Source organism: Cylas formicarius, unplaced genomic scaffold, assembly GCF_029955315.1.
Source record: "Cylas formicarius isolate icCylForm1 unplaced genomic scaffold, icCylForm1.1 PGA_scaffold_4__25_contigs__length_36172078, whole genome shotgun sequence".
NCBI lineage: Eukaryota > Metazoa > Arthropoda > Insecta > Coleoptera > Brentidae > Cylas > Cylas formicarius.
In genome coordinates, this window is record NW_026844334.1 from 19,135,188 (window position 1) to 19,154,742 (window position 19,555).

General features: G+C 32.4%; 1 protein-coding gene across 1 annotated transcript in view; it reads left to right on the forward strand.

The window, feature by feature from the left end:
• LOC132700450 (FERM and PDZ domain-containing protein 4) overlaps positions 1–19,555 on the forward strand; it is an 85,259-nt gene that overhangs the window by 46,557 nt on the left and 19,147 nt on the right. The window lies entirely within an intron of this gene.

The window sequence follows — 19,555 nt, forward strand, 5'->3', positions numbered from 1 at the left end:
TTATTTAGATCGATTGTTTTTTTTTTGGATTGTTTTTTTGTTTTTTTTTCGCTACCCCCGTTAGCGCAACTTTTGCCTACCATTATTAAGAATTGTATACTAAGTGTTTATCCGTTTGTTTCATTATGTCGCTTCGTTCATTTACCTTAACTGTAAAGTATGGTTTTTGAGGAACTATGTGGTAGACTCTAATTTTGTAAGTATTTCTCACGATTGTTTTAATTGTCTGTTATATAGTTTGACCTGTTGTTTTCATTAAATTTTAGTTCACTCCTGAAGAAGTCAACAAATAAATTGACGAAATATTGAGTGTTAAAGAAAAAAGGAGCTTTCTATTTTCTTTGTTTTTTTTTTTCTCTTAACCACGGACCGCTACCCGATATCCTTTGAATTCAAATATATATATATATATATATATATATATATATATATATATATATATATATATATATATATATATATATATATATATATATATATATAAATATATATATAATATGGTTAAACTATTTTAATTCGGAACTATTATCAAATGTTTTTAAACTTGTTTCTTATCGTATCTTTTAATAATATTTTTTAGTAAGTTTATTTAAAAAAAAAGTTTTTCATAGATTCTTTTGGGAAATTTTGATAATTAATACTAGTTAATACATTCTATTCTATTTGGTTTGGAAAATATATATTGCCAATATACTTCCAAACCCCTTGTATTTTGTATTTTTATCCATTGACGTTTATATTTAATTAATTAAATAAAATAATTAATTAATACATTAATTTAAATATAAATGTTTACTTGGGTAGTTTAAAGCGTTAAAAAAAAAAAGTTCTTGACATCCCTATTGAAAACGTTCAACAAAATCTTATACATTTCTAGTAGAATCGTTCTTTGTTCCACTTTTATTAGTTTAACCCTCGTACATTAATTATTATTTTTTTTTGCAAAAAGCACTTTATTCTCTCATAAATACTTTAGTCCGTTTCGTTTTTTATCTATCTAATTAGGAAAGTTTTATTGAAACCCATTAATAAGGAGCTAAACTGAAATTCATTTTGTGCAGTTTATTTTAATAAAAGCAGGGAACAACGGCGTTCCCTTGGCGATTTTATACAACACGTATAAAAGAATAATTCAGCGTGTATAAAATTTTATGCGGGGTGTTCAGGCGGCCGTTTATATTCTATATTTATCTTCTCCACCTGGATGTATATGAGACTATAAAAATAGATGTTTGTATGCTTTCGAATCAAAGTATAGAGGCGTGTATATAACCGCCCACTTCCCTAATCGGATAAAACAAAATGCAGTTAGGTTCTTAAATTCGATAGTGGATTTCTTTATTTCCGATATACAGGGTGTTTCAAAATAAATGCGAAAAAAATAAGGAGGTGATTGCTTGTTTAAAATAAAGGGTAGTTTGTTATAGAAACGTTGGGACAAATGCGAACCAGATATCCCTCTATAATCGCGGAAAAATAATGTTGATATTGTTTAGATAATAAATAAACAATAAAATATTATCTATAAAAACACGCTTCCTGCATATTTTTTTTTTTTTTTATAATTAGACTACCCCCATCATTCTTCTTAACTAAACTTAAGAAACTTGCAGACAATTTTCGATAGACGAGGTTTATTATAACTCTTTTTGTCTCCTGTGTTGTTTTTCATAAAACTTGCAGTTTTCAAATAAAATAATGTTTTTGAAAAAGCAACCAACATTTATAAATTATCTTCTAAACAATTACATTAAAAAACAATATTAATAAACATTGCGTAATTGTGTATTTTAAAATAAAAACGAAATTTACCAAAAAAAATGAAAAAACGCCGTGAGGGGTTGACCTAGTGACTGACTCAACGTGATAAAGAACTTTAGCTTCTATCTTTTCCAAATTCCTAGCCAAAAAATTGAAATTTTTTGCTGGCTTAAATTCACACCCTGTATAATAGGAAGGAGTTTAGGAAATAAAATGCGACAACTCCGACGAATAAACAAGGAACGACAATTAGCAGCACTGTCTGAAAATCCAATATGGGTAAAAATTGCCGAAGTTATTGTCCCACTTCCTTGTTCTGTTTATTTACCCTTTACCCTATATACTATTGTTAAAGTAGTTTCTAGCAACCACAGAACTAGGTAACAGAATAATTGTGTCTAGAAGACTTTGTAAATGTAAGACTTTGTAATGTAGCGTAATTGACAGTATTGTATGTTTTATTGTAGTATTTTGTTCGTGTTGATCATTTTTATCACGATGTAGCATTTTTATATATGATTCAATTTTTAGTACATGCTGCTACTGATAATTCCAAGATCTAAGTACACACTGGCCGTACGGCCATACAAATATATTTTAAATCCAAAGACTGATTAATGATCTAGGAAATGTAATAGAAATTCCCCGAAGGTTTTCCCCAGGAAAATGTACGTCTTAAAGATTTAAAGCAGGATTTACTGGAGCAAAAACATTCCGGGTTGTGATATATTTATTTTCGGTCGTTTTCAGTGATTTTCTTAACACGTCGACTTGGTAACAGCTACGGTTACATTTTATTAAAGATAATTTATTATTTATTGTGGTTATTATTTTCATCTGGGTTAAATTTGTTGACATCTTGATTGGGTCAAATTATAAATTTCTAAAGATAATGTAAAAAAAAAGGTTTCTAGTCGATTTGATGCGACCGAAATTCTAGAGAAGCCGTTCAATTCAACTTAAAATAGCAAGTCTATATCTGAAAATAAATTTCAAATATAATGCACGTGGGAAAATACGAGTGCAAATTTAGATCTGCGTCTTCGGGCACTGTAATCGAAATTGATTCGTTAGCGTTCGTTTTTAAAAGCGAAAAATCGGAAAAGCTGCGACGACAATTCTAACATAACCTTGGTTTTCACTTTATAATTCCCGTGAAAATATTTGTTAAATACTTACGGTTTAACAGATTATACAAAGTCTACTAGTATACTATCTAACATTGCAAAAGCCTTTGCGATAGAAATGCTAATGTTATGAAATTGATGGTGTTTGAAACTTGCGTTCTACATAAAAAAAATAATCTACACGGCGTACTATTAAAAAAAATTGAATGCGGTATGAATATGGAAAACGCGACAGACTGTATATATGTCAAAGACTAACAGTAATGGTAAAAATCCAATTTATCGCTGGTCCGTCATTAAATGTTTTGGATCAGAATATAAACGAATGCCTCTATATAAGTATCTTAAATTACATATAACGGAATTAATTTCAAAATAATAGAACTGGTACAAGTAGACTTAAAAACTGAAGTGGGCAACTAAAGACAAAGGTTTTGTAAAAAGCGAAAAACTACAATTGAACTGATCGTTTAACAAGATTTTAAAGAGCACTGAGAATATCAACAAATGCGTCCACATAATATGGTTTAAAAAATCTGATCATTGTGTTCAATGGCCTATGGTTGTTATAGTTGAAAAAAAAATACCGAGGTTTTCTAACGGAATTAAAGTTGATATTTTCTAATATTGTGGCAGAAAGTAACACGTTAGAAAGAACTCTACGTTTTTCTAGTGAAACCACCAAAGGAATTTCAACTACCGGACTTTAATTCTTAATCATCTGCATTATAAATATTTATGTTTGTTTTAAATGGCAAGATTTGCAAAAAAAAATCTTTTGAACTTTATCAGTTTCATCAATATGACAGTCAAAGATGGGTTACCAGTTCACTGAAGTATACTCCATTCCATTCAACAATTAATTTTGATTGATCCTTGACTTCCATGCCTTTAAGAAAGTGGAATGTAATTAGAGATTTAGAGGCTTTGTTTAATTGTAGGCTAACTTTATCAAATCATTTAAATAATATAACAGCTAAGGGCTATAAGAGCTTGGGTTTTATAGGTTTTATAAGCAGGTTTAGCGTTGATTTGTCACCACCTTGCCTTTAAGATTTTGTATTGCATCATTATCCGTTCAGTAATCAATATGCTAGCCCGGTTTAATTTAGTTTAAAAAGCTAGAATTTCATCAGACAAAATTTTTACTCCAAAACTGAATTTTAGAATTAATCATAGGACCCGATCTAAGCATTTATTTTATGTTCCATTCAGGGTTGCTACATGAATTCATCAGTTATTGGTTCGCTTGCATAGACTTTTTAATACCCATGATGTAGAATTTTCTGGTAGTGTAAAGAATGCGAAAAATAGCCTAAAGCATGTCCGACCTAGTTAATTTAGTTAGTTAACTTCTTGTAAGTAACAATTTTAATTTTAATAAATAAATAAGTACCTCATGGTATAGTTTTTTCATAGCTTTGTTGAATTTTATTAACATTAGCTGGAAATTCATCGCCTTTAACTGATTATCTATAAGCTTGGGACCTTAGAAACCTTACCTTTCGTAGAACAACGGTTTCTTAGGCTTATATTGTCGATCAATTGGAAATGCAGAATGATGTTTAAACTTTACCTTACGATAGAAAGCTTTGGTAATCGATACCCTAATTGACAGCAGCCGAGGCTATCAGGTGGATCTTTTCGACTTAATTGAATATTCGGCCAAAATTCAGTTTTGGTGATTACCGACCCAGAGCAGCGATTATTGCAAAACAATTCGAACTCCTTAATAAAATCGTCCATGTTAATTTGTGTTGATAAATGCCCTGGTGTGAATGCTTAATGCGATAATAGATACGCATGAAAAACATGAGCATAATATCTCGACTTTCAATTGTCAAAATTGAAACAATTACTTTTACTTGATATATTTAACTACCACCTGAATTATATTTACTTCTTTGTATAACCTTACGACACTTCCACATCTCCTCGCCTGTTTTCAGGCGATGAAACTGATTTTCTTTTTGAAGAGTGAAGCTCGATTGCAAAGTATTTTGTTTAGTCTCGATGAGACGTGATATGCTAAAAATATTAGGGTATAAGTAATTTTGACGATTATTGAACGAAACTCGTTCGAAAATGACTTCTTCAACCCATGATTTAAACTTAATTGGGCTCAGACTGTATTATATTGAGCACAGGTAAAGATTTTTAGGCTGTAGTGTTGTTGATTACGTAATTTCACCCTTAACAGAAAATTTGGTAGTGAATAGTGAATGCTAATTTGATTATTCATTTTAAGTTAGTTTTTTTCCTCGACGTCCACTCTTGTAAGAAATTCACTGTTTTGTTAAATAATATTGTAATAAATAACTTTGGAAACAATCTATTCTTTAAGAACTTCAAACTTTGTATTATTTGCTTCCACTTTCTTCGAACGTTCGTTGCAATTACCGTATATATGATCCACTTTATCTATCAAATAATCTCAATTAATGTTCAACAGGAGCCGGATTGCTTTTAAAGCATCGACATATTACAATGCTGAACTAGACGAGCTGACGGTATCGATTTATATTTCGGGAACATCCACTTGCCGGTTTCGTAAATTTGTTGTTGTCAGGTGGTACATTCTCCTCGAATATATTATCGTATTCGTTATACGCCAATTACCTGGGAAAATAATGTTCAATTATTGAAATAATGGAAAATCTTTAAATATTTTCTGCCGCTAAAAATCCACTAATGCCATTCTTATCTCTTAGATTACTTTCCAAAACTAATGAAAAATCAACATGGTCAGATTGGAAAAGAATAAGTTTTTCCGTCGGGCCCATTTTCGATTAACTTTTGGTCTCCACTAATTGTAGTGCAGTATATAATAGCAATGTATCCAAATAGTAGAAGATTAGGTGAACAATAAGGCTTAGGCCATTTTTTATCCGCCCGAATGATTGATTTTTAACTTAACACAAATATCATCACTATTAAATTAAAAAAAAATAATTAAAAGGCTGCCCTTACATATGAGTAAGATCACGTCAAGTGAACCCAACATTTAGCACTTGATCATAAAAATTTAATCTATATATATTTTTTATAAGTACTTATGATAGAAAATTGATCCCCCAAACGATTTTTTAAAATTTTAATTTTAACAAAAAAAAATTTTATAATGAAAATTTTAAGCACTTCTAATTAAAAAATGGATTAAAAATCGGTCGTAAGAGATAAATTTATGAAATTTTCAGCATCCATGGTCAAATGTCTATACTTTCAGAATTTATTAACGACATAAATTTTTTTGCTTATTTTCGTATTGTTAATTCTTTTAAATTAACAAATGAAAATTTAACTGATTTCTTGGTAAAAAAAACATTTTATTGTAATTGTAATAATGAAATTGACGAGTATTTTTTATTGTAGTTAAGCGTTCGAATCGTGGTTGGTATTTTTTTTTCATGTAGCTTATGACCTTTAATAGTACAGAAAGCGAAATCAATTTTTTTAAAAGAGCTTTGGGCTCACTGAAAAAAGGAAAGTGGGGTTGTTATGTGGTTGTTTTTATCAAGTTGGAGACTAGCACGATAAGCTTGTCTTTTTACATTCCCTGCGAAGCCATCACATGCTCCTTTGCGATGAAATGTAGCGAAAAAAATTATATATTTTTTTATATTGTGAAGCTGCTCCATCGGAAAAATACTTGATTTTTTTAATTTTATTGGAACCAAATTTAATTTTCAAAAATTCTATCAATTTAGTATTAAATAAATATACTGAACTTGCATCGTGACTAACTTTTTCTGATATCACAACAAAATTATCATTGATGACATAAAGGTGAAGTGTAGCCTGATCATTGGACCAATGGTGTGATTGAATAGCATCTTGAACAAAAAAAGAATAATTTTCGTAAAAATCGAGATATACTATAAACTCTATATCATCAACAGATTCTTTTTGTTTAGAGAAATAAGACGCTTGAGACTTAGCCACAAAATCATGCTTTAACAGCTTGGACCATTTATTTCCCAACTCAGCCAAAAAATCTTCCTTTGAATACGTAGCTTCAACGATTTCAGTCCTGCAAAATTTCAAAAGAAAGTATTGATGAAATTAAATTATTTATATTTAACCCTTTTCCTTCCTGTCGGTACTTATCCATTGACTAAACGATATTTCCTTTATCTCATGGCTTTCAATTACAGCTTACAATAACAGCATTAACTTCTGGACCCTTTTTACAGGTCGAAAAAAAAAACATAATGATGTAAGTTGCGCGCAAACATAGCTTTGAATCAAGTCATTGGAACTTTCAGTAAAATCATCACCTTTTTTTTCAGTTCATTTTTTAGTCCATGTAATTGTAATTTTACATTTTGGTGAATTTTGCGTACACATACATTATTCCAATTTTTTCATCAGGAAATTTTTCTTTAAATTTTTTATATGAATCATGTATGTTAAATAGTAAGAGTCTCTTTTGTTTCTGTGTTTTTTTACCATTTTCCATAACCGTAACATAATATTTCATTCCAGGAATCACACGGCTAACATCATCTGATAAATAAAAATTTTTCACGCGATCACGTGTTGAATTGTCCAGACTTTTGCCTTATTTATAGTCAGGCTGTGACGCAAATCCTGAATTTTTTCTAATATTTTTAGCAGCTTGTACGATTCTCTTTGACACTTTGAACTCACGTCGTATCATTTTGATGGCCCAATCCAGCGGAAGAGTAGTCAAAGCTTGGATTTTCTCGGTTCTACTAGTTTTTTGATCAAAAGTAGACTTGAAATTATTTAAAAGAACGTCATTGGAGTTATTATCATTAATATCATTACCACTCATTTTTTTTACAGAAGCGAAAAAAGCTTTCTGAAACTCACCAACACTTGACACTCATCTCAATTTTATCGGTGGTTCATCAACTTCCGACAGCAATTTATTAATATTTTCAATTTTCAGTTGATTATTAGTAGAATCATACTTGAAAGTCGGATCTTATCATCATCTGTAATTTTATCTATTTGTGGCTCAGTCGTATCAATAGGATCATTATTTACAGGTTTATTGTATGTATTTTTATGTATCTCAGGTTCGCGGCCAAGACAAATTGCTCTCTCACAAAAATTGCACATATAATCTCCTGTACAGGCTCTGAATTGGCAAGCACGATGAGATGTAATTAAAACTATTTTTTTAATAATTGTGCTTTTTTTTATTTAACGGATTGCAACATTTATTCATTCTGCCCATTTTAAATTTAAATTTTAAAAACAGAAAATATAATTATTACAATTAAAAATTATAATAATAAAATATTAACAAAAAAAACACAACTCAACAACACTTCAGCTTTTATTTTTAATAATTATTTCATGCTTTGCGTATAAACTTACTTGCTAGGATACGCGAAAAACAAATGACAATCGTAACGGAGCGGTTTTTCTTTTGTTAACTAAAGATGGAGTGTTGACTAGTAAATTTAAAAATAATAATTTACTAAATTACCTAGAAAAAATAAATATACACCAAAACAGTTTTAAATTTTTTTTTCTAAATTTATGCTGTTTGGTAAAAATAATTAAAAAAAAAACATTGTTAAAAAAAATAAAATTTTATTACTAATAATTATAAAAAATTAACATAAATCATAATAAAATTTCTTTTATAATAATATTTTGTATTATTATTTTAAATTATCCCTGATAAAACCTTCAAACCAGTTCGAGACGCTCGGCAACCCGGCGCTTCTACAGCGCTCGGCGCCCGGCGCGCTGTCATAAATAAATTCATTTTATTTAAAGTAATGAAGAGCAGTGAAATTTTCTTCCGGAATCTTAAACTTAAATGGATAAATGGATAAAAACCGATAAAAAAAACATGATTTTTTTGACCAAGAAATCAGTTAAGTTTTCATTTGTTAACATAAAAGTTAGTTAATAATACGAAAATAAACAAATAATATTAAGTCGTTAATATATTCTTATAGTATAGATATTTGACCATGGATGCTGAAAATTTAATACATTTATCTCTGACAGTCGATTTTTAATCCATTTTTTAATTAAAAGTGCTTAAAATTTTTATTATAAAAAAATGTTAAAATCAAAATTTTAAAAAATCGTTTGGGGGATCAATTTTCCATCATAAGTATTTATAAAAAATATATATAGATTAAATTTTTATGATCAAGTGGTAAATGGGGGGTCAACTTGACGTGATCTTACTCATATACGAGGTAGGATTTCAAAAATAATAAAAATCCTTATACTGGATACTTAGCGCCAATAGCGCATTTCCTGTAACTCTAACTCTAACTAATGTTTACAAATTTGAATTGCAATAGAAAACAGGTCGAATAAGTTGGTCGTCAAAAGCTAAGTACTTTGAATTACGAGTTATTTCAGTCCCCCAATACTACTGCGAAAAAGTATCTATATCCTACATCATAAAACTTAGTGATCCACAAAAGATGAATGTTTTATCAATTTTGTATTACTTCGCACTCAATTTTCCTGATATAAAATCAATAGATCGATTTACTCTTTGGATTTAACGTTGCTGTAATTATGAAATTTTGCTCCCTGTTAACCGATCAAATTGTTCTAAACTTCGATAGGATATAAGTTATATATGGACAGTTTCGATCGTTTTATAAATTTCATTTATTTCGAAACACTCGGGTGAATGTCTGTTATCCCCACTAGGTTTGAAACATCTATCACAAGCCCTTTGTCAGCTTGTACTAGCAAGCTTACCTGCGATCTTGGGCTGCTTTATAGATTTATACGCCCGGGAGTCCAAGCTTTATTTATAACTTGTCCTGGCTTTTACGCGGTAAGTTTATATCTTTGGCCCTATTCATTTCTGAATTTGAAAGGACTCATGTTACATTCATTTATTAGGACTTAAATTTGGATTGACTGTGTGTATTGGATTTGCACGACGTTTAAACATCAGAAAGCAATATAAATATTTCAATGCTCGGAGAATATTTTGATATTTTATAAATTCGCGAAATAGTTTTCCTTAGCTATAACGTGTCACGAGATAATAATTATGCGCCGCCATTGTAAAATGATGCGAGTGGAAATCATTGACCATAATGAGTGACCCTTATAGCGTAACGAATGCAATGCCGTGAAATTTCTTATAATTTGATTGCGTTCAATTCAAACCACGCCTGATATTGTTGTAATCATTGTTGAAAGGTAAATTTGAATAGTGATTTTTTTTTCTGCAATATAGTAATGTGCTTTACCCAAACTCCACCGTTAAACCTCAAATATTCTTTTTTGAATAATCTACAGGCAGGAAAACATAAATTATTAATGACTGCTGTGTCTGTCTATTTTATTTTCTTGGCTTCTGCGAGTTAATCACATATTTTCATCTAACGAGTATCACATGTGCCGTCGTAAGTAATTTCATTTGATTATAACTTGCTTATTACAATCTAATTGAGCAACAGCACTAAACTATACAGTAAAGCAAAATGCATACAGCATTTGTTGCTTTTAGCAGCTAGATCTAGATAGTTTGCTTATTATAAGAATTAATTAATAAAAGGTTTATTAACCACACATTAGTCACGAGTTTGTTCAGGCACGAGAGATGCCCAGCGGAGCGAGTGTTTAATAAACGAGTAATTGAAGAAGTTTGTATTCTATGCTTTTTCTACGACAATTAGTTTTTGGATTTATTTTTTGGCAAAAAAGCACGACTACATCAGAATGCCGTCAGACGTGGTGATCGAAACCCGCAAGCGTTAAAATGCTGTTAAAATATTCGATCACTATGCGTCACCAAAATATCAGAAACGCCTGAAATGATACAGTGTTGTGTTGATGAAATACTTAAATCCAATATATTATTACTTCTTGACACAATTTTTAAGATACATAACGATCTGTGGAGAATTTACGTCCAACGATTCCTTAGAATCATTTTTCCTCAATATAATTGCGTAGGCTTTCACGGACGGCGTCATAATCTGTGAGGTTGTACGGATTACCAAAAATCCACAAAACCGACATTCCGTTACGACCGGTAGTCAGTGCGATTGGATTTCCGACGTATGAATTGGCCCAGTACTTGTCGAAATCGTTACAACCTTTTACGTACGGGATTCGGGACACTTTAACGAAATAATCGAGAACATTGTGCTAAGACCAACGGACATGTTAGTCAGTTTTGACGTGGTTTCCCTGTTCAGAAAAGTCCCATTACGCGAAACCATCACTAAGATAGAAGAAAGATTTTCACCGAATTTAGCTAAACTTAGCCTCACGACCACGTACTTTCAGTGGAACAATTTGTTCTTCGAGCAAAGAGCCGGAGTCGCTATGGGGAGCCCCATTAGTCCCGTTGTTGACAATTTTTACGTGGAAAGCTTCGAAGAAACGACACTAAGAACTGCCAAAAAACGACCTAGCCATTGGCTACGGTACGTCGACGACACGTTTGTCATATGGAGCCCGGTCGGGAAGAATTGGAGAACTTCCTCCGGCATCTGAACGGTATACATCCAAAAATCCAATTTACTATGGAAATTGATTAGGATCGACAACTCCCATTTTTGGATGTAATGGTAAACCGAGGCGATAACCTAAGATTGGGACATAGAGTTTACCGAAAAGCCACTCACACGGACCGCTACTTGCAAAAAGAATCTAACCACCATCCAAAACAAAAGAGAGGAGTTATTAAAACACTAGTCCACAGGGCAACTAGAATATCTGTCGGAGGAATTAGGACATTTAGAGAGAGAGCGCTTCAAGCAAATGGTTAAAAAACCAACGAAACACAACGGGCCATAAGACCGAAGAACCAAAATAGACGGGAGCCTAACAAAGAAACGCCTCCTGACGGTTTGGATTTCTTCCAATATATCGGAGTAGTAACAGGCCGGATCGGCAAAATAATGGCGAGACATAACATAAATTCAATTTTTAAATCCACAGGACAAATACAACAATACTTAAGATCGGCCAAGGATCCCCGAAACCCGCTGTCTTCGGCCGGGGTATACAGAATCCCATGTTCATGCGAACACGTCTATATTGGAACAACAAAACGTACCATATCTACGCGCTTGACTGCACACAAAAGATCTTGTCGCTTGGGACAAATAGAAAAATCTGCGGTGGCAGAACACGTGTTTACTAATGGCGATCACAACGTCAAATTCGACAACATCGAAGTTCTGTCTACAGAGAAACATTACCACGCAAGACTACATCGAGAAGTAATTGAAATACACAAACACAAAAACAATTTCAACACAGTTGAAGAGGGGTTACAAGTAAACAAAATATGGCATAACGTCCTGCAAAAAACGCAAACAAAACCTTATACTAACAACACGGAGGGGGGTCCGGACGCTCAAACAGCCATTCAGTCCGCCGTCCGTCCGAGCGGTTTGAAACAGGTATGACTTCGACAACCGGCAACAGTACTGATTCAGTCGTCGCGCCACAATCTACGTTCCACTGAAGATGACTGCCTCAGTAGCAGCTGAAAGCTTTGGTAGGAAAACCAAGGGACCACGAAAAATCTCACAGATTATTTTTGGAAAATTGGAAAATACGGAGAACCGAAAATATTAAATTACATAAATAGAAATAACAGATTCCGAAGAAGTTTTTCTTCTCGTTAAAAATAAGTAAAGGCAGCTGATTTTAATTCATCTTCGAATGTATATCGTCAATGACATTTTTGCTACACTTTTCATGCCTACTCATACAAACTATTAATTAGTAATAGTAATTGCTTTCACCTGCTCTTTTGCAATTCCTGTATGTTTACATTATTGAATAATTTGCATTGTAAATTGAATAATTAATAAATATATTATTATTACATATTTGTTTCTTAGTATTGTATCTATGGTGGATATTTTACATTTTTTAAATTTTCTATGGAATTGTTGGCTGGTAGATGGATACAATTGCGTTTTCCAAATTTTTATTACTAACAAAATTGTTGCACAATACTCTGGAATATCCAAAATTTGAAACTTGTCCTTAAAGTATTCAAGACATTTCTTTTTTGTAGAGTTAATTGCCAATCGTATATAACTTTGATTTATGTTGTATATGACAAATTGTTGTATCGGTCGCGAGACCTATTAATAATCCGAGTAAGATTAGCTTTCCGGAATTAACATTGATGTCCGCTGACCTGGAAAGAAATTAAACACGTCACGGTTCGATTTCCTGGATCTTTTCGCAGAAGGTAAACATAAAATTGGTCGGAAAAGGCAGGCTAACCGAACGTAAAATCACTTTGTCGGTCGATTTTTATGGAGCACTGGCGAGACTGGCTGAAATTTCCCATCGGCAAAGTACTTTGTAATATTTACGACTTTAAATTCGCAGCAGTTTGAGACTGATAATAAATATCGCAGGCGCGGTTGGAAATTTATTTGTATTGATAGGTATTTCCTGGATTTGTTAAATATCACATTTCTTTTATATTCTTTTTATTCCATTCGGGTATTAGTGGCGAACGTTTTCAACTCATTTAAACTTTAGTTCGCCCTTAAGTTGCGGTTAGAAACATGTTTTTCTGATTAACCTTCCTTCAACAGTCTTATAGGCAGCACCACAAACATCAATCGAAGACTAGGGCATTAAATTTCATATTGGTTAGTAGATCCCTTGAAATTGATGATGGAAATGTAACTACCATGTAGGTAAGCTGTATTCAAGTATATCATATACTCATATACTCATATATATCAGATACTATACAGAATACTGGCAAAGTAGCAGTAGAGCTCTTCATAAATAACACTCGCTTTTTCACAACACTTAACCTTTTTTGATTTTTCGGCCACATAGAACTACTCGTGGGTGCGAACGCTGCTGTCATGATTGAAATTTGAGAGAGCGCAGTCCGACAGATCGAAGCTGGAGTCACGAAACAAGTCAGCTTTGAGTGACGGAAGTTCTAGCCTAATCACGAAAGTGTAGCTGCTCTGGGAAACATGAACAATTTGACTCCCTAGAGAGATTTTAAGATTTGTGTTCCCTAAAAGTTTCTCTGGAAATGAAACAGGGAGAAAATATTATATTTTGCAAATTTCTGAACAGGGGGGTAATGTTATCCTCACCCCCATATATTCTGACTGACCAAAAAACCGCATGTGATTTTAATCTTTCATTATCCATAGAATTACAACGTAATATAGCGGCCCTAAAAGTATTTGTAGTATTTACTATCAAGTTTATTACAATGAAAACGAGAAAGGTTACCGCCGACCACAGGTCTCATGATTTCGAATATAATAGAAAAAACATAGATATACACAAGTTGCTAAACAGGATGTCTTGTTAGTCTAAATGGCTGTATAAATTTCGTGTTAGAAACCTGAAAGAGATCTGTTTGAATAAGCACGTGTCTTGCAATCTCAATCTCTTTCAAAGCTTCGTCTTCAAAATCGGCATTGATAATATAATGTATTGTATATATTTATATAATATAACAGTAAGTAACAAAAATATTCTGAATAAGACAAAAGAGACACATTTTTAAGTTATATTCTCTCCCTTTTTTCCATTTCTGTCATTCATGACCAACAGAAAAAAATTTCTTTCTGGGGAGTAAAAATTTTGTTGGAGAAACACGTCCACAACATTTATATTCCCTGAAATTCAATAATTTCTGTTGAATGGGCCGTTGTTCAGGAGTTAAACCTTTGTGTACTTTATTATTGATTATTAATTAATAATATATACACCGAAAATGTTTAATCATACTCGTAATCTACCTTAGCACCATCTAATATCGTTAAACCAAAGTTACTTGTTTTATTGGAACAGTATATCCCGAAAAACGGTTATCGATATAAATAAGCAAGTTTCTGGCAATTTAATTGATGTTATGTACGCTATGTGATAAAATCACGGTTTCCGTGCTTTCGCAGATGTAGAGCAAATTGTTGTTCGTTGCCATATAGACAGATTTATTGGGAGTGGTAAACTGTCCTAGACTATTATTCGTCACATTTGGAACTTCGCAAATAACTGAAAATGACGACGACTGCAGTAATTTTTTGGAGCTACAGTTACGTAATAAATAAAACCACCTGGTTTTGTGAATAATTTCTATGAAAATTTAGATGGCTCTACCCATAAAGTTTATTGACCTTTTATATACTACAGAAGCGTATGGAAACTTAGAAAGTCATAAAATTCATGACACGTTAAAAAATTGATTTGATGTTTTGAGGTATATTGTTGAATTATTCTTTTTTTGTCAGGAGTGTATAAACTCGTACATATTTTGTATTTTGCTCTTTTTCTACTTTAATGGTTCTTTGGTTTTTTATTACAATTTAACCGTTCTTTTTGTTAGGTTCAAATATTATATAATTATACAACAAGCAACAATATATAATTGACAATTTAAAGGAAATTAGCACTTGTTTTTATTCTTCTCTATACTTTGGCTTTTTAGTGAGATTAGTATAGATAACAGAAGAAGTAGAAATAACTTTCGAATGTAGTGCGTGTAACGGAATAAACACCAGAAAGTTTGAGAATTCAATATTCCGAGCGTCACCTTTAGCATTCGATATGAATTAAATTTCAGCGATAGGAAAGCATTTTCCCTGCATTCCGACGAAAGCGCTATTTGACCTACGCGTTCCTTCACAATAAGATAATTGAAATTTTCGTGGCAGACGACTTAAATCATTGTCTGAGAATTTATTGAAGAAAAATCAAGGAGTTGATTGTCCTAAACAAGTCAAGTAGAAATGCACAATTGTTTGTTTGGCCAAATTAAATTACTTATGAGAACGGTAGGGAATTTTATGATTCTAGAGGTTTGGTTAATATAGGTCGATTCAAATAGTACTGTTCGATAGAGGAAGACTGTTTACAAATCAGGAGAAAAGTGGTTTTACTGAATTGCTCACGAGAAATGTTTGCTGTTTCTTATTTGGAAACATATTTGGCATTACTTAATTGAAATCACTTTTGCAAATTAGTTTTTTAATTTTTTGCATCAAAAGTCTTGATTGTTCTTTTTCTTTTGAGAATAAGTTCTTCACGTGATATTTTCACATTTGGTACTCGATAAAATGTTCAGACGTATTTAAATACCTACCAAATGTTCAATATGAGCTTCATATACTTCCATACGTTTTCTTGCGGCGGCTATTTCCCGCTGTCGCACTTGAAATAACATTGATTTATATTTAATGTTAGTTTTAGAATTTGAATTCGGGATCGCGCATATTTTCAAATGGGTTACGAAGAAAAAATTTATCAGATGTTTTATTGAAAACTAGGGTCATTTTACAATTTCCGATGAAAGTAGTTAAATCCTCTTATTTGCTGAGAAACTAGATCTTCTTCAAGTGCCGTGTCCTCCCAGAACATTAGCGATGCATATCACTGACGAAATTAGGAGCCAAGGCGACCAGAACCACATTTTCCCTCTATTTTTCGTTGAATGATTGTATGGAGCACTTCATATTTTTTATTTCTCATTACGTGGGCAAAATACTCCAGCTTTCTTCTTTTAATGGTATCTTTCTTTGTTTGTATATTGCAGAACCGCTTGATTGGTCACTGTGCCCACCCATAATATCTTCATCCACATTCTCCGGTAAGCCCATATTTCGAAAGCCTCAATCATCTTACACAATGTTTCACTGACGGTCCATGCTTCCATACTGTAGAATAATATGCTAAAGTCGTAAAACGTAATAAGTGTATTCTTAAGGTTCTGTTGGTTAACACATTTTGCATGTTCTTAGACGTTGTTTGTTGTTGCTCTTGCTCTATTCTGTTTTTGATTTCTGGAGTTGAGTCCCAGTTATCATTTACCCAGTACCCCAAATATTTGTATGGTTGTACTCTCTCCACTATTTCTCCATTTACGCTGATATTTGTTAAGTTATTAGTTATGTTGTTGTTTTTACTGACGCCTATCCATTTGGTTTTCTTTATATGTAAGCGTAGATCCATTTGTTGGCTATGGTCTGTTATCGCTGATAAAAGTAGCTGTAAATTATCCTCATCTGTTGATAATAAGACCGTGTCGTCGGCGTATGTTAAATTGTTGATGACGATCCGATTAACAATTACACCCTCTGTTCTTTCTTTGACGGCTTCCCTGAAGATTTTTTACGCATATAAAGTAAATAAAAGGGGGGAGAGCACACATCTTCGTATGTCAGCTGTCTGGTTCCAGTATAAGTTGGCTATGAAATGCCCCGACCGTCCAGGTCTATATTGATCAGTATATCTATTAATTTATCATTCTGAACAGTGTCAGGTGCTTTTTCGTAATCTACGAAACAGACATATACTCCATCTAATGATCGTTGCATGAAAACCTGGATGCTAAACAAGGCCTCTCTTGTATCGAAACTACTTTTAAAAGCAAATTGAACATACCAATGTTTTCTTCGCATTTTATGTATATTCTGAAGTGAATGATTTTCAACAAGTTCAATAGATGGCTCATTAAACTGATCGTTCTATAATATTTGCAAAAAAAACATTTAGCTTTCTTTGGCAGAGCAACGAAAGTTGACCCTAGGCAAACTAGATCGGAGTATCAAAATTATGTTTATCGTCAAGGGATTACATTAAACTTGCAGCAAATTGCGTTCTTGTAAATCGAGTGCGCCTAATTAAATTTATTGTGAGATGAAAGAAACCGAGTTTCCAAACTTGTCCAAGTCTAATCTAATTGGCATACTCTATTCGGGTTTCTCCGTGATAACTGTGGAATGCCGCTTAAATAGAATTAATTACAGCACGCGCTCGCATCAAAACTAGTTCTAGACTCTTCCGACAAATTCATACCCCAAGGTTTGCTACCATTCTATAACGCTTCTATTTTACATATAAAACATAAAATGCTTAATTTTAGTCCCATTGTGATTATATACATATCTCCTAATGCTAAGAACAAAAAGGTTTCATTGTCTTGATCTAAAGATGTCGAGATTTAGTTAACTTTTTAAGTCACACGTTTATTAAATACTCGCTCTTCGCGGGTCAAATTAACTCGTGACTCAAATGCCGTTTACCGCACTTGTTGCATAATATAATATATAAATTTATTATAAATAAATTATATTATAATTTTATATAAAACTTATTTCAAAGACCTTTAGATGAATAATATTCTGGCAATAATTAAATAATCTTGTGGAAACTGGTATCTTTATTTCACCTCAAATAATATTCTGACCCTAAATATTACCCAAAATCTGATTTTACATAAGGTACATAAATTATAAGAAAGCAATCTCAAATATATTAAAGGATATTTTTTTATGAGATGAGTTTCACCTAAATATGTGGTCTTAAAATTTTGCAATTTTTATCTGTGCATATATTGTCTATTTCATTTCATATTGGTAAGAAAGCTCCTATATTACCTTGCCGGCGGAGACTCTAAAACACAATCAAAATAACGTGGTGGATAGAAGGCAATTACAGTGAGCAAAAACAATTTACAAATGCATTTGGCGGAAACATCAGCGAGCGTTCTTGGCGGAAGTGACTTTAATTGCATTGAATTCGTGCCAAGTGCACGAGGCACACGGATCCAACGTTTTTTAATGCAACTGTCAGTCTACGAAGTAAGCAAATTAGCGACTACGACTTTGAATGTTTAACTTTGGATACAAACCCATTAAAATGCTTGCTTGCGTTGGTGGTGGTGGCAAGTGCGTAGCAATAGTTGAAAAGGCCAATGCTGCAATACCAACACGCCAATTAGTACCGATTTCGTTGCATTGTCTTCTTCAGATTCATTAACGATTCACATTTCCAGTTTGGGTACTATTGGACTTTAGTATTTTAATGGCGCAACTCAGGTTTGGATATTTGTACAACTGTATAATTGCAAATTTGGAGAAATGGTTTCCTCATAAATCGGACCTCATATAAGATCAATATAAAATAATTGCAACAAAATGTAGCCCCCGTTGAGGTCAGCTTTCGTCCTATACTTATTCCCTAGCTCCCAAGGAGGCAATTTTATAGTTCCTTAGATCCAAATAATTTTTGAGAAATCTTGAACTTGTCCATTATATGACGTCTTGAGGTTCCTTAAGAAATAACTATTACAAAAGTTGCGCGGCGAACGAAATCTTTAAAAATATGTGCAAATTAAATTAAATAAAAATACTTCATGTCAAACTTATACAAGACATATTTATACAGCAAATCGTATTTCGCCAAATTCTGGAGAAAATTCCAATATTCGTTATTATTAAATTCCATTATTATCGTTATAGTGCAACAGCTATTAAAATTGATTTTTAAAGAGATGTTCAATTTATATTATTAGGAGCGGGAATGTATTGTTGGCCTTTTTCACAGAGACCGGTTACTTGCTCACACACATTTTCCGCTAGTTAGTTCACTTTAAAGATACGGATATTTTTAAAATGGTTGCGTCTAATTTAATTAAACTTGATGTTCATCGGAATGATGAGCAATGTGATAAAAAGCTTCGTCCACAGCGGCGGGTCTAGTGAGAAATCTTTCCAATCGTTATGAAATTTTCTTCCTAGGCGTTATAATTCGATTCCTTTCATTTGTATGTTCTGGAAAAAATGAAAAAATAGATTATTCGCAATAGGTGTGAGCGCATCTTAGTAAAAATTGTTTTGGTTGTATCGACACCGACTCTCTTTAGAATCTTGGAGACATAATATTTCGTCTCATTTTCGATC